A 13,540-nucleotide genomic window follows, 5' to 3' on the forward strand; every position below is an offset into this window, starting at 1 on the left:
CGTTTCCATGAGTGAAGAGGAAAAAATGCACCCAGGCCGGGTTCTAGAGTTTTGGGGGTGCTTCAATTTTAGTAATACTTTTTGGTCTTTTAAACTTTTTTTTAATTTATTAAGTCAATTTTGGAACTTATATCTAGGGATTTATTATTTTAAAATGCCTGTCATACCAGTGGTTTTTTGTTTCTGTATTTTATTTACATATTTCCTTTCTTCTTATTTTGTTTCCCCCTTGATGAGTCTTGTTAGGGAGCTCTGTCTAGTTAATTCATCTTTCAAAGGACCGGCTTTTAGTTTTGTTAATTCTTCATTTTTTTTTTTTGAAATCTATTTTTTATTGATTTCTGCCTTTTGTTTTACTTTTTACCATCTTTTCAAATTCCTTGGCTTTTTCCCCCTGTTGTTCTTTTTCTGATTTCTTGAATGAAATGCCTAGCCAGCTTTCTTACTTTTTAACATTTCCAGTCTCCATATAAATGTATTTAAAGTTAAAAGTTTTCATCTAAATTCTGACTTAGGGATGTCCAACATATTTACTATTATCATTGTCATTTTTTGATGTGTTTCTTAATTCCCTTAATGGTTTCATTTTTAGCCCCAGGGGAACTTAGTAATATGCCATTTAGCGTATTTAGAATCTCAGACTACTCCTTTGTTATTTGCTTTTATTTCACCATGGTCAAAAAATATCATCGGTAGGCATACCTAATAAATATTGTGGGTTTGGTTGCAGACCACCACATTAAAGTACATATCATGATAAAGTGAGTCAAATGAATTTTTTGGCTTCCCAGTGCGTATAAAAGTTATGTTTCTGTTACACCGTATGTCTAAAAAATGTATATACCTTAATTAAAAAATACTTTATTGCTGGGGCGCCTGGGTGGCTCAGTTGGTTAAGCGTCCAGCTTTGGCTCAGGTTCATGAGTTTGAGCCCTGCATCGGGCTCTCTGCTCTCAGCATGGAGCCCGTTTTGGATCCTCTGTCTCTCTCTGTCTCTACCCCTTCCCTGCTCATGCTCCCACCCCCCAGATAAATAAACACTAAAAAAATGATGAAAAAATAAAATTATCAAAAAATACTTTATTGCTAAAGATGCTAAACATCACCCAAGCTTTCTGCAGGTCATAATCACAGACCACAGATGACCATAGCAAATATAGTAGTAATGAAAAAGTTTGAAATACTGTGAGAATTACCAAAAGGTGACAGCGAGACATGAAATGAGCAGATTCTGTTGGAAAAATGGTGCCAACAGACTTGCTTAATGCACAGTTGCCGGAAACCTTGCATTTGAAGAAACACAATTATCTGTGAAGCTCAGTAAAGCGAAGCCCAAGGAAACGAGGTATGCCCGCACGTGATACCGAACGTGCGGAACTTAGGATTTTTTTTGCAATTGTATGTGCTCTATTTTTATAAACGCTCCACGTTTTCTTAAAAGATAATGGGTAATAGGGGCGCCTGGGCGGCTCGGTCAGTTAAGCGTCCGACTTTGGCTTAGGTCATGATCTCATAGCTTGTGAGTTCGAGCCCCACGTCGGGCTCTGTGCCGACAGCTCAGAGCCTGGAGCCTGCTTCCGATTCTGTGACCTCCCCTCCTCTGCGCATGCTCTCTCTCTGTCTCTCAAGATAAGGAAGGAAGGAAGGAAATAAATAAATAAACGCTGAACAAATTGAAAAGTGTCAGCGTCATAAACGACTGAATGTACTACCTCTCGGAGGAGATCAAAGAAGCATGGCATTGTAATGGTGTGATTTCAGACGAGGAGGTGGTGATTCTGGGAGGGCGTCAGCAAGAAAGCTTCTCCCGGGGCTTGGGGTGACCCCTCAAAGACCGGAAAATCATGCCTTACGGCTTCCTCAATGCATCCTCCTTAACTGCGGAAATGTGTGCTACGAAGGACATCGTGGAGACAGTTGACAAAACTGGGGCGTGAACGGTACGTTAGAAGACACTGTTGCACCAGGGCCGACTTTCTCGAAGCTGAGCGCTGTACTGAAAAATAAGATCCCCAGTTCTTAGAAAATATACATGAAGGTATTTAAGAGGAAAGGGTCATGATGTGTAAAACGGAGTCTCAAAGGTTTCTGTAAATACGTACACGTTTATACACACACAGGCTGAAGACTGCAACCGTGGACTGAGCAGAGCATCGAGCCTGTGGTAAGGTCTCCATCGAGAGAACCAGAGCTAAAGCCGGTATTTTATCTCTTTAGCCACTAAGTACTACTTTGTACTAAGTACTGGCTACTTTAGTGCCTGACAAGAAGACTTCGTCTTTTTTTTTTTTTAAGTTTATTTTTATTTATTTTGAGAACGACACAGAGAGCGAGCCGGGGTCGGGGCAGAGAGAGAAGGAGACAGAATCCCAAGCAGGTGCCATGCTCTCGGCACGGGGCCCGATGCGGGGGCTTGAACCCATGAACCGTGAGATCATGACCTGAACTGAAATCAAGAGTCTGACGCTTAACGGACTGAGCTGCCCAGACGCCCCGGAAGACCTTGTCTTTAACCATTAACCTTAGCCCCTTAACGTGGAAAACTAATTTTCTAAAATAAACACTTCCCTTAAGCGCTTTTGAGTCAGATGGCGATTTATTAGCCACGTGTTCCCTGAACACTTGGTCTGTGCACACTGCGGACCCTGGCTCGTGGCCTCCTGGGGAGTGAGACCCGTTCCCTGCTTACTAGGAGGCCCAGTTCAGCATCGATGCATCTGGGTCTCATTCGGGAATGATCTACTGGTCTTTTAGGGCTCACCCGAAATCCTGGGAGGAGCTCCTGGCCTGAAGCCCACTAAGAATGACCACCACCTCCCCCTAACGAAATCACTCCAGCCCAGATGTGGGTTCCTCTGCCCCAACTCCGCCAACCACAGAAATGGGGACTGGCAGGGTTGCTCAGAACCTTCTGACTTCTGTAGCTCTGTGGAGAAGACAGCGCCGTCTGGAATCCCATCTCTGGGTAAACAGGGCCCGGGCCTCACCTGGTGTGGGGACAGGACACGTCAAGCCAGGGACCTGCAGCGATAATCCGAATCGCCAGGCAGGAGCCTTGGCTGGCCTTTGCCGAGCCCTGGCCGGCTGTTTACCCTAGGAATCATGAGCTGTGCTGGCAAAGCAGGATGCCAGCCAGTGCTTATGGCCAGCGTGGGGGTGGCAGGGGCTAAAGCTTGGACTTTGCGGGCTAACCTGAGATGGCCCTTGCTGATCCCAGGGCCTGCCTTCTGGCTGTTGTGGGCCAGGGGAGCTGACTCCCCCGCATTGCTGGGGCTACCTATTCCCCCTGTGTGCTCATCCTTTGTGCAGTTCCTGGACTGAGTTCCTGCAGTTGAGCAGGACTCTAACCCTGTCTTGGGCCTCCCGCTCCTGGACAGGCAGGAAATCAGCCCAGGGGGGCCTTTAAATCACTGGTAAGGTTCTGCATCGGTTGGCCCCCTTTTATTTTTTTTTGTATACTTCCTACCTGCCAATTCGTGCTCTGTTCTGGTTTCACAGCCATGCGGAAAGCACCGAGCATGGGGGCGGGGGCTGGCACCCAGTGAGGACTGCAGCGGGCATTTATCGAGCCCTCGCCGGGTGCCATCTCTGGTGTTTTATGTATTTTGATCTATTTGATCCTCACAAGAATCCACAGGGTAGGTATTCTTATCGCGCAGGATTAGTGGAGCAGGTCAAGAGTGGGGACCTGGGTTCGAATCCGGCCCCTAGCCGTGCGATGTTGGGCACCTTCCGTAAGCTCTCTGCACCTCAGCCGAGGAACGGAGACCCTGGTGTCTGGAGTCTGTTAGGTTGTTGTAAAGAATGCCTCAGGTTATGTGTGGAGAGAGCACAGAGCCGTGCCTGATGTATTCCCAGGCATACGAAAGTTGCTGATGATGGAGATTCCCATTTGGCAGATGGGGTGACTGGCGGAGGGAGGTTGGAGGGCTGAAGTCACACAGGCACGTAGACGAGCCAGAATTTGAACCCAGGTGCCTTAGCCAGAGCCCTCACCGCAGAGGTCAGGGGCTTCCAGCTTCGTGCGTTCCTTCCCTGCCCGCTCCCACGGCAGACCGGGGCTGTGGGCCCTCCAGTCTCTAGCATAGGAATTCCGCAGGGCAGATTCCTGGGCCCAGGAGGTTGGTGGGGTGTGGGAGGTGATGTGAATGCCCCCTGGTGGTCCTCGTGTGGCCTGGTTCGCAGTCCCAGGAGCAGAGGATGGGGCAGGCCAATTCTGCAGGTCCCTCGCAGGGGCCTGGGGCACAGTCCCCGCCTGCCTCTTGCTCTCTCACTGACTTGTTCTGGGACCTTGGACAAGTTGCCTGACTTCTCTGAGGCTCGGTTTCCTAACCTCCCACCTTCCCCGAGGTCAGCGGAGGCAGGAGATTAGAATGGAGACAGTAAGAGAGGGGGCGCCCGGGTGTCTCCGTTGGTTAAGCGTCCAACTTCAGCTCGGGTCATGACCCTGTGGCTCCGTGAGTTCCAGCAGGCTTCAAGCTCCGTGCTGACGGCTTGGAGCCTGGGGCTTGCTTTGGATTCCGTGTCCCGCGCTCTCTCTGCCCCTCCCCTGCTTGAGCTCTCTCTGTCTCCCTCTCTGTCTCTCAAACACAAAACATTAAAAAAAAAGTAAGAAGACTGCCAGACCTTGGGAATTTGTCAGACTTGTCTCCGGTGTCACTACAGCAACTACTCGTTGTGTGACTTTGGCCAATCCCTTGCTCTCGGAAGACCTCAACTTTTGTATCCATCCAGCGTGGTGCAGAATCGTGCCTGCCTGGGAGGGTTCTGGTGTTGATGAATGGCAGTTATGTAACGCGTAACACACAGTGGTTGTAAGGGGCCCTCGGACTACTGCTCTGGCCACGTTTGGGTGTCACTGTCACGTTGGCCTCATGGAGCAATTTGGGAAGGGTTCTCTGTTATTCTAAAATCTGGGAAACTGTGCAGACTTGGCATTATTTTTTCCTTAAATGTTTGGCAGAACTTGCCAGAGAAATCATTTGGGCTTAGAGTTTTCTTGGCGAGAAATTGTTTCATATACGGATTTAACTCTTTCCTAGAGAACTATTCAGATTTTCTATTTCTTCAAGTAGGAGTCAAAAAATTGTCCATTTAATCTAACTTTCAAAACTTATGTGTATACAGTTTTTTAAGTTTATTTATTTATTTTGAGGGAGAGAGACAGAGGAGGAGGGGCGCAGAGAGAGAGAGAGAGAGAGAGAGAATCCCAAGCAGACTCCATGCTGTCAGCGCAGAACCCCAAGCAGGGCTCAGTCCCATGAACTGTGAGATCATGATCTGAGCCAAAACCAAGAGTCAGACGCTTAACCGACGGAGCCACCCAGGAGCCCTTGTACAGAAGTTTTTATAACATACCCATACTATTTTTAAGCATGTTCCAGATGCATAGGCATGGCTCATTTTTCCTCCCTGACCTTGGTCATTTGTGCTTCTTTTGTGTTTTTCTTGATCAGTCTCACCAAGGGGTCATTAATGTTTTTGTGTTAAGAAGTGACTTTAGGGGCGCCTGGGTGGCGCAGTCGGTTAAGCGTCCGACTTCAGCCAGGTCACGATCTCGCGGTCCGTGAGTTTGAGCCCCGCGTCGGGCTCTGGGCTGATGGCTCGGAGCCTGGAGCCTGTTTCCGATTCTGTGTCTCCCTCTCTCTCTGCCCCTCCCCCGTTCATGCTCTGTCTCTCTCTGTCCCAAAAATAAATCAACGTTGAAAAAAAAAAAAAAAAAAAGAAGCGACTTTAGAGTTTCTTAATCTTATTTTACCCTGCTTTCTATTTCATTAACTTCTGTTGTGTTTATTATTATTTCCTTTCTTCTATATCATTTTATTTGATCTGTGGTTTCTTTTCTAATGTCTTCAGATGATGACCTTGTTGTTTTTTTTTGTTTTGTTTTGTTTTTTACTGTATATGCGAACATAGGCATTTGAAGCAGCAAAGTTTCCTCCTCAGCAGATAAGATGTATCTGGAAAGGTTTTTTTTTTCGAACAGCTTTATTGAGATATAATTTGTATACCATAAAACTCACCCACTGACAGTGTAGGATTCAATGATTTTTAGCAAATTTAGAGTTGTACCAATGCCATCGGTTTTGGAGCAATTCCATTGCTAGAAAAAAAATCCAATGAAGCCTTTCGCTATCAATGCCTACTCCTTTTTTTTAAACCTTAGACTGACATATAGGTATGTGTATATACAAATATATGTATATTTTTTATGAGAGATTGAGAGAGAGAGAGAGAGAGAGAGAGAAAATGTGAGTGAGGGAGGGGCAGAGAGACAGGGAGACACAGAATCTGAAGCGGGTGCCGGTACAGAACTCAATGCAGGGCTTGAACCCACGAACCATGAAATCATGACCTGAGCCGAAGTCAGATGCTCAACCAACTGAGCCACCCGGGTGCCCCACTATCAGTTCCTACTCTTAAATCCAGCTGTAGGCAACCATTGATCTGCTTTATGGCTCCACATTTTTGCCTTTTCTGAGTAATTTGTATAAGTGGAATCACATAATATTTAGTTTTTTTGCTCCGGTTTCTTTCACCTAACATATTGTTTTTGAGACTTAGCCACATTGTAGTATGTTGTCAGATTATTCTTTTTTTGTTGCTGAATAATATACCACTATGTTGATAAACCCCTGTGGTGTGTCAGCTGGAGGAGGGAATGATTGTATTGATCTCTATTTCTATCTCTATCTGTGTTCATTCATGTCCATATCTATCATCATATGTGTATGTTTATATACCTATACCTAATCCATCCATCCATCCATCCACCCATCCATCCATCCGTCCAACCATCCATCCATCCATCCCCATCCATCCATCCATCCATCCATTCATCCAACCATCCAACCATCCATCCATCCATCCATCCATTCCTCCATCCATCCAACTATCCATCCATCCGTCCAACCATCCATCCATCTGTCCGACCATCCATCCATCCATCCATCCATCCGTCTGTCCATCCATCCACCCATCCACCCATCTGTCCATCCATCCATCCATCCATCCATCCATTCATTCCTCCATCCATCCAACTATCCATCCATCCGTCCAGCCATCCATCCATCCATCCGACCATCCATCCATCCATCCATCTGTCCATCCATCCACCCATCCACCCATCTGTCCATCCATCCATCCATCCATTCCTCCATCCATCCAACTATCCATCCATTCATCCAACCATCCATCCATCCATCTGACCATCCATCCATCCATCCATCCACCCATCTGTCCATCCATCCATCCACCCATCCATCCATCCATCCATCCATCCACCCATCCATCCATCCTTCCATCCATCCATCTATCCAACCATCCGTCCAACCATCCATACATCCACCCATCTGTCCATCCATCCATCCATCCATCCATCCATCCATCCAACCATCTGTCCATCCATCCATCCATCCATCCATCCATTCATCCAACCATCTGTCCATCCATCCATCCATCCATCCATCCAACCATCTATCTATCCACCCGTCCGTCCATCCATCCATCCATCCATCCGTCCATCCATCCGTCCATCCATCTGTCCATCCATCCTTCCATCCATCCATCCATCTATCCAACCATCTGTCCAACCATCCATACATCCACCTATCTGTCCATCCATTCGTCCATCCATTCAACCATCCATCCATCCATCCGTCCATCCATCCATGCAACCATCCGTCCATCCACCCATCTGTCCATCCATCCATCCAACCATCCATCCATCCATCCATCCATCCATCCGTCCGTCTGTCCACCCATCCATCCAACCATCCATCCAACCATCCATCCACCCATCCATCCATCCACCCATCCGTCCATCCATCCATCCATCCAACCATCCATCCGTCCATCCATCCATCCATCCATCCACCCATCTGTCCATCCATCCATCTATCCAACCATCCATCCATCCATCCATCCATCCAACCATCTGTCCATCCACCCATCCGTCCATCCATCCATCCATCCATCCATCCATCCAACCATCTGTCCATCCACCCATCCATCCATCCATTCGTCCATCCATCCAACCATCCAACCATCCATCCATCCATCCACCCATTCATCCACCCACCCACCCATCTGTCCATCCATCCATCTGTCCATCCATCCATCCAACCATCCATCCTTCCAACCATCCATCCATCCATCCATCCGTCCACCCATTCATCCATTCATCCACCCATCCATCCGTCCAACCATCCATCCGTCCATCCATCCATCCGTCCATCCATCCACCCACCCACCCATCTGTCCATCCATCCATTCGTCCATCTGTCCATCCCACCATCCATCCGTCCAACCATCCATCCATCCATCGGTCCAACCATCCATCCAACCATCCATCCATCCACCCATCCGTCCACCCATTCATCCATCCACCCATCTGTCCATCCATTCATCCACCCATCCATCCGTCCATCCATCCATCCGTCCAACTATCCATCCAACCATCCATCCATCCATCCACCCATCCGTCCATCCATCCGTCCATCCATCCGTCCAACCATCCGTCCAACCATCCATCCATCCACCCATCCGTCCATCCATCCGTCCATCCATCTGTCCATCCATCCGTCCATCCATCCGTCCATCCATCCATCCATCCAACCACCTGTCCAACCATCTGTCCATCCACCCATCCATCCATCTTATAGAAGAAATAGGAGCAGGTTTGCATCCTGATAGAAAAAGTCTAGTAGATAGGGAGGGTTTGTCATTGAGGAAGTAAGGGACAGGGTTGTTGGTGTGGCGTCCTTGAGTGGGTGAGATAAAATACCACCAATGACATGCCGGGTGGGGGAGGGGTGGCCCCAGCTAGGAGCGTGACCAGATGTTCCATTGTGACAGGAGGGAAGGTGGAGGTATGAGCAGAACTGCAGGTGGGTGGGCAGATGATTATCGCCTATATTTTGCTAGTGAATAGGAAGTAACGTCATCAGCCAAGAGTGACTTGGGGCAGGAGGTCTCAGAGTTAGATAAGAGGTGAAGGTATGAAAGCCAAGTTATGGAGTATGTACTTAAGGCAGTGAGAGCATAAAAGTGCTCGCGTAGAGGGAGACTGCTCCCAGAATCAAGTCCTCTTTTATGGTTTAGTGATCATGAATTAAAAATGAGCCCCATCAGTGCGTTATGTATTTTCTTCTAGCTGTATTCAGCAGGTGGAGTGCAGGCTTGGAACGGGGGTGGGGCGGGGAGGATCGGAGGGTTTTGCCAAGCAGGCATGATAAGGGCAGACAAGACAGAGGAGCTGAGGGTACAGCTGGTCGTGGAATTTAAGCAGGGCAAGGAGGAAACGAGGGCCCGGGGAAGAGAGGGAGGTGGAAACTGGCAGGATCAGGGGATTGCACATCCCAGTGGGTGCAAGGATGGTTGGGGTTGGATGCCTAAAGGAAGGAGCTGGAAAGAAAGGAGGGGGTGGTCAGAGAGGACACTTGAGCTTGTGGCAGGGTCGCTGGGCCGTGACGGGGTCTGTGCAATGACTAGGGAGCGAAGTCCCCAGGGATTCCCACCAGCGTGGAGCGGTTCTTTGACCCCAGTTTGCCGTCAGGCGACACCTTCAGCACCTGTCGCAGTGACTCACATTCCATCAGTACTGGGCTCCTTGACCGTTCGGCTTAAAATTCCACCTGACACGCCTCCCAGTTAGGACAGGTACCCACTTGGTAGCAAAAGAGAGTATATTACACCGCTTACAGTTTGTCCCCAGACCAGGAGTGGTGCAGTGGACTGTGGGCCGTGGGCACCTCCATGACGAGCCCTTCGAGGTTGGGACCCGCCTCCTCTGTCTCTTGCAGCCTCAGGACCGTGCCTCGCACACATCAGGTACCCGATGGAGGCTTGCTCAGAGGATTTGCATTGGACTGACCGTCCGATGGAAACTTCTGTGAAGAGCTCAGTGCCTGCTCTGTGAGCCGCTTTCAGAGAAGGAGTCCCTCACGCAGAGTTTCGTGGACAGGGTTTGAAAGGCAGCGCTGTGCTGGGTCAGGCTTTGCAGGAGCAAGGCTGGGGCAGGCCAGTGCTCCCAAACACAAAGTCATATTAAGTAGCTTTTCTGAGCAAAGAGAACTCGAGAAGTTCCCTGCACGCTTTCCTTCTCAGCCACTTGTGGAGAGACCGGAAACCCAGCTGGCCCCTGGTTCGCCTCCGGGCCTGTCGGACGCCCGCAGGTAGTGACGATAAGGCAGTCCTGCCCTCTGTGTCACACAAATGCACCTAGACCGCTCTCGGTGGGTTCCCCAAGTCATGCAGGGGGGCCGCTGGCCCAGTGGCACCAAAGCGATTTCACACAAGGTTGTCACTTGCTGCTTTATTGAGTTGATTGCTCAAAGGAACACAGGTCTGCCACGGTCCAGGTAGCAAGGGCATGAGAGAACTAAAAGCAGAGAGAAAAGTCCAGAAACCAGCAGGGGGTGTGAAGCTGCCAGGAGGTCACGAGAGTGACACGGGTCCGCAGATCCTCCCGGGAATGTTGGTGTCGGGGCAGTGGGCTTGGCTTGTGAACGTTCCACTGTTCTGGACGTTGGTGTGCTCATCTGGGCCACGGGGATAATGACTCAGAGGGGTTTTGTGCAAAGACCAGAAGACAGACCCACGAGCTGTGGGCTCAGCGCGCTCCCGCTTCATTTTCCTTTTTCTTCAGGAGCCCAGGACGGCGGAGGTGGAGGCCAGCGCGTCCTCTGGCCACCTGACTATGCTTTTGCTATGCGATTCGTCACTCTCCCCATGGAGAGAAGGCTGTGACCGCCTTCCTTAAACATTAACAGCAGGAAAGGTCTGTTGAAATGAAAGGGGGGACAGATGGGACCTGGGGAGGAACCGGAGGCTTGAGGCATCCTCCCTTCTTCTCCTCTCTCATCCATGGTCAGCTCTGCTCGGTGCACCGCCTGCGGGGACCGACGTTCCGGGTGCTGATCTCAGCAGGCGCTGCCCCTCCTGCCTGGGTGGTCACCCTGCCCCTGGGTCTGGGCGCAGAGCCTCTGATTGCCTTCCTGGGGCCTGTAATCCCGCCCAGCTCTGTGGAGGCTAGATGCGTGAGCCGGCCTCCCCCGGGGGGGACAGTTTCCTCATCCAAAGGGATGGAGGATGCGTCTCTCGCCCTCAGGCTTGGCTCTCGCGGTTGGCCGGTTCGCTGTCCTGCTCTACCCATCCCTCCTCGACGGCACAGTCCCCTCTGGCCCTCCATCGTCTGTGCTCCTGAGATGCTCCCGGCTGGCATCGCTTTCCCCTCGCCTCTCAGAGAGGCACTGGCCTTTCTATTGACTCCTACCCATATTCCAGCCCCGAGAGTCCTGGCGTTTCCACCTCCAGACGCCTCTCCTGCCCCACCCTTCTCACTGTCCATACCGCCTCTCTCGGAGGCCTGCCTGCGTCGTCACTGGCTGTCTCATCCCCCCCGCCACCCTCAGACCCCTCTGCTGACCGTCCCCTTCCCTGGGACATCGGCTTGAGCTCCCTCAAGCTCAGATGCAATCCCGCCCTTGTTTACAGCCCCGCTCCCCCCACCCCCAGGTGGTCTTCCTCCCCCAGTTCACAGGGTGACGGTCCCGGCGCCTTCGCCTGTCAGACAAGGCCCCTGTGGAGTCAGATCCCACTCACCACTCACCGCAGACCATCCCCTCTTGCCTGCTCCCATTCACACCCCCTCCACCACCTGCCTTCTCCCAAAGTTGGCTAATATTTCCGGGTATTTCCCCTTCCTACTCCCCAGAGATCCCACGGTGGTGTTAGGACTTCAGGACTCAGTCTAGCGGGAGGCTCACCTCTGATTCTTCCGGAACCACGAGGGGATGTCCCCGCCCTTCCGGAGGGGTCAGTGTTGCAGAAACGCACCTGGCCTCACGCTGTCCCCAGAGCAGGGGCGCTTGGCTTGGCGGGGAGCCTGGGAAAGGGGGCATTACCCCTCACCCCCAAGTGAGGCTCAGCCCTCTCCTTGGGAGCAGCTGTCCCCAGGACGCCACTGGGGTGTTGCAATTCACCATTTCCACGCGTGACGTCTCCCCCCACCCCCAGATGAGGAACGCTTGGTGGCCGGGCCCTGGGTACCCCAGGGCAAGGCATGGGCATGGGCATCGCCGGTGCCCCTCGGTGCATGTTGAATGAAGGAGGAAGGGAGCCACGTTATAAATGGCCCAGACACCCGGATGTTTACTTACCCTGGAGATGGTTTGCAGAGAAATGCCCATGATTCCTGCACGGTCATTGAACACATCCAACAGGCCCGCTGAGGGCAGGAGCCGCTCCAGGTGACTGTTCCCAGATAGAGAGAATTTTGGAAAGCACAGCCTCCTCCTGTTACTTAGGGGGGATGAAGGGGGATGACAGAGCTGAGGTCATGTCACCTAGTAAGTGGCCCCGGCCAGCGATCTCACCGCACGTAACTTAATAGAATAAAATCTGTGTCAGCCGTGTTTACTGGGCGCCTTCAATGAACAGACCTGTGCCAGGTACTTTATAAGGTAATTTCGTTTTGTCCTCACGGTGGCTCTGGGAGCTGGGTGCCACGAATGCCCACCTCCCATCAGTGAGAAAATGGGGAGTCCAAAAGGTTGAGTGATTTCCCCGAAGTCACACAGTTTCTGAAGGGCAAGGATCGGACCCAAGTCTGATGCCGTTGCTGCTTGGACTGGCCTGCCACCGGGCCCTGCGGAATAGGAGGCTGTCCGTCTGTGTAGACTTGCCCTGTTGCTTTGGCTGAGTGTGGCCCCGGGGCAGGGCTGGGAGCCCGTGTTTCCTACTTCTCCTGGTTCACCTTACGGTGTCCGCCCCGGAAAAGCACACTGGGGTTCACAGCCGCAGGGAGACCGTCTGCCCTGGGCTTGCTTCCCTGTCTCCACCGCGAGCTGAGCCGACAGTCTCCTAACAGCTGCAGGTGCGTTGCAGGCGGGCCAAGCAATCCACGGGGAGGAGAGCTGAGTCCCTCAGTCTTCTCTGGGGGCACGGCGCTGGGGGCCGAGAAAGTTCCGCCTGGGCGGAAACCTCAACCGTTAGCTCAGTGCGGTTTGCTCCCTGTCTAGTCAGCCAGGTCTGGGGAGGGGATGAGAACACTGGGCGGGCAGGGTGCAGGAGCCCACAGTCCACGCCCGGGGTCATCCTGCAGAACAGAGGAGACTTTGTCTCGCAGGGGACATCTGGCAAAGTTTGGAGACGTTCTTGGTGGTCACGAGTGGTGTGTGTGTGTGTGTGTGTGTGCATGCCGGGTGTGCCGCTGGCATCCAGTAGGTAGAGCATCTGGGCATGCGGCCAAACATCGCATAACATGCAGGATGGCCCCCCGCGGGTGAGGAGCGGTGTGGCCCCTGATGTGCTGAGACCGAATGATGGCTGTAGAGACCGTATGAGGGAGATAGCCCTGGCTGATGTGTAATGAATTCCCTGGGATCTTGTTAAAATCAAGGTTCTAGGGGCGCTTGGGTGGCTCAGTCGGTTGGGCGTCCGACTTCGGCTCAGGTCATGATCTCGCGGTCCGTGAGTTCGAGCCCCGCGTCGGGCTCTGGGCTGACAGCTCGGAGCCTGGAGCCTGTTTCGGATTCTG

The sequence above is a fragment of the Prionailurus bengalensis genome, chromosome B3 (assembly GCF_016509475.1).
Source record: "Prionailurus bengalensis isolate Pbe53 chromosome B3, Fcat_Pben_1.1_paternal_pri, whole genome shotgun sequence".
NCBI classification, from domain to species: Eukaryota; Metazoa; Chordata; class Mammalia; order Carnivora; family Felidae; genus Prionailurus; species Prionailurus bengalensis.